Genomic DNA, 2502 nt, shown 5'->3' on the forward strand with positions numbered 1-2502 from the left:
AGTCACATGCAGGGCTATCCATCACGTGACCATGAGCAACCATGACCGATTCATGTCCACTACATTCACCCCCCCTCTGACCTCCTCCTCCACGACAGACCGGGCCCCACATTGTCTGTGCCAATGTAAAAGGTAAGATATGAACCCATTGGGTGAAACCACCGTCTTGACCATTAGACCCAAGAGGACATTCCCTATTTGTCTGAGGGCTGACGCTGATTCTGACCGACTCGTGTCCGCTACAATGGCAGAAAGGAAAGCTCTGAGGGCTTGAGAATCCTGCCTTGAGATCAAATCAAATGTTATTTGTCACATACACATGATTAGCAGATGTAATTGCGGGTGTAGCGAAATGCTTGTGCTTCTAGCTCCGACAGTGCAGTATTATCTAACAAGTAATATCAAACAAATTACACAACACACCCAATACACAGAAATTGGGCAGCAGCGTAGCCTAGTGGTTGAAGCGTTGGACTAGTAACCGAAAGGTTGCAAGATCGGATCCCTGAGCTGACAAGGTACAAATCTGTCGTTCTGCCCATGAACAAGGCAGTTAACCCACTACCTACCCACAAATGTAAATCCATAGTTGTAAAACACTAACAGCAGTGCAGGAAGCCTACAAATGGATGACAACACCATAAAACAGCTTCAAAATCAACATCATTTACAAGCAGTCACACATTTGTAATACTTCTGAGACTCTGTATAGGCTGTCATTGAAAATAAGAATTTGTTCTTAACTGACCTGCCTAGTTAAATAAAGGTTAAATAAACAAATCTAAGTAGGAATGAATTAAGACTATATACATATGGATGAGTGATGTCAGACTGCAATGGACTAAGATACCGTAGAATAGTAGAGAATACATTGTATACACATGAGATGAGTTATGCAAGATATGTAAACATTATTAAAGTCCTGTAGGGCGTGTAGTTTGCCCCCTGCTGATGCGTTGGACAGACCGCACCACCCTCTGGTTGCGAGCTGTGCAGTTGCCGTACCAGGCGGTGATACAGCCCGACAGGATGCTTTCAATTGTGCATCTGTAAAAGTTTGTGAGGGTTTTAGTTTGTGACAAGTCAAATTTCTTCAGCCTCCTGAGGTTGAAGAGGCGCTGTTGCGCCTTCTTCACCACGCTGTCTGTGTGGGTGGACCATTTCAGTTTGTCCGTGATGTGTACGCCGAGGAACTTAAAACTTTCCACTGCGGTCCCGTCGAAGTAGATAGGGGGGGTGTTTCCTGAAGTCCACGATGACGTTGAGTGAGAGGTTGTTTTCCTGGCACCACACTACCAGAGCACTCACCTCCTCCCTGTAGGCCGTCTCGTCATCGTTGGTAATCAAGCCTAGTACTGTTGTGTCGTCTGAAAACTTGATGATTGAGTTGGAGGCGTGCTTGGCCACGCAGTCATGGGTGAACAGGAAGTACAGGAGGGGGCTGAGCACGCACCCTTGCGGGGCCCCAGTGTTGAGGATCAGCAGAGTGGAGGTGATGTTTCCTACCTTCACCACCTGGGTTCGGCCCGTCAGGAAGTCCAGGACCCAGTTGCACAGGGCGGGTTTCAGACCCAGGGCCTTGAGCTTAATGATGAGCTTAATGATGAGCTTGCAGGGAACTATGGTGTTGAATTCTGAGCTATGGTCAATAAACAGCATTCTTACATATAGCTGAAGTCGGAAGTTTACATACACTTAGGTTGGAGTCATTAAAACTCGTTTTTCAACCACTCCACACATTTCTTGTTAACAAACTATAGCTTTGGCAAGTCGGTTAGGACATCTACTTTGTGCATGACACAAGTCATTTTTCCAACAATTGTTTACAGACAGATTATTTCACTTATAATTCACTGTATCACAATTCCAGTGGGTCAGAAGTTTACATACACTAAGTTGACTGTGCCTTTAAACAGCTTGGAAAATTCCAGAAAATTATGTCATGGTTTTAGAAGTCTCTGATAGGCCAATTGACACCATTTGAGACAACTGGAGGTGTACCCGTGGATGTCTTTCAAGGCCTACCTTCAAACTCAGGGCCTCTTTATTGACATCATGGGAAAATCAAAAGAAATCAGCCAAGACCTCAGAAAAAAATTTGTAAACCTCCACAAGTCTGGTTCATCCTGTCGAGCAATTTCCACACACCTGAAGGTACCACGTTCATCTGTACAAACAATAGTACGCAAGTATAAACACCATGGGACCACGCAGCCGTCATACCGCTCAGGAAGGAGACTGTTCTGTCTCCTAGAGATGAACATACTTTGGTGCGGAAAGTGCAAATCAATCCCAGAACAACAGCAAAGGACCTTGTGAAGATGCTGGAAGAAACAGGTACAAAAATATCTATATCCACAGTAAAACGAGTCCTATATCGACATAACCTGAAAGGCCGCTCAGCAAGGAAGAAGCCACTGCTCCAAAACCGCCATAAAAAAGCCAGACTACGGTTTGCAACTGCACATGGGGACAAAGATCGTACTTTTTGGAGAAATGTCC

This window comes from Salvelinus namaycush, unplaced genomic scaffold, assembly GCF_016432855.1.
Source record: "Salvelinus namaycush isolate Seneca unplaced genomic scaffold, SaNama_1.0 Scaffold3957, whole genome shotgun sequence".
NCBI lineage: Eukaryota > Metazoa > Chordata > Actinopteri > Salmoniformes > Salmonidae > Salvelinus > Salvelinus namaycush.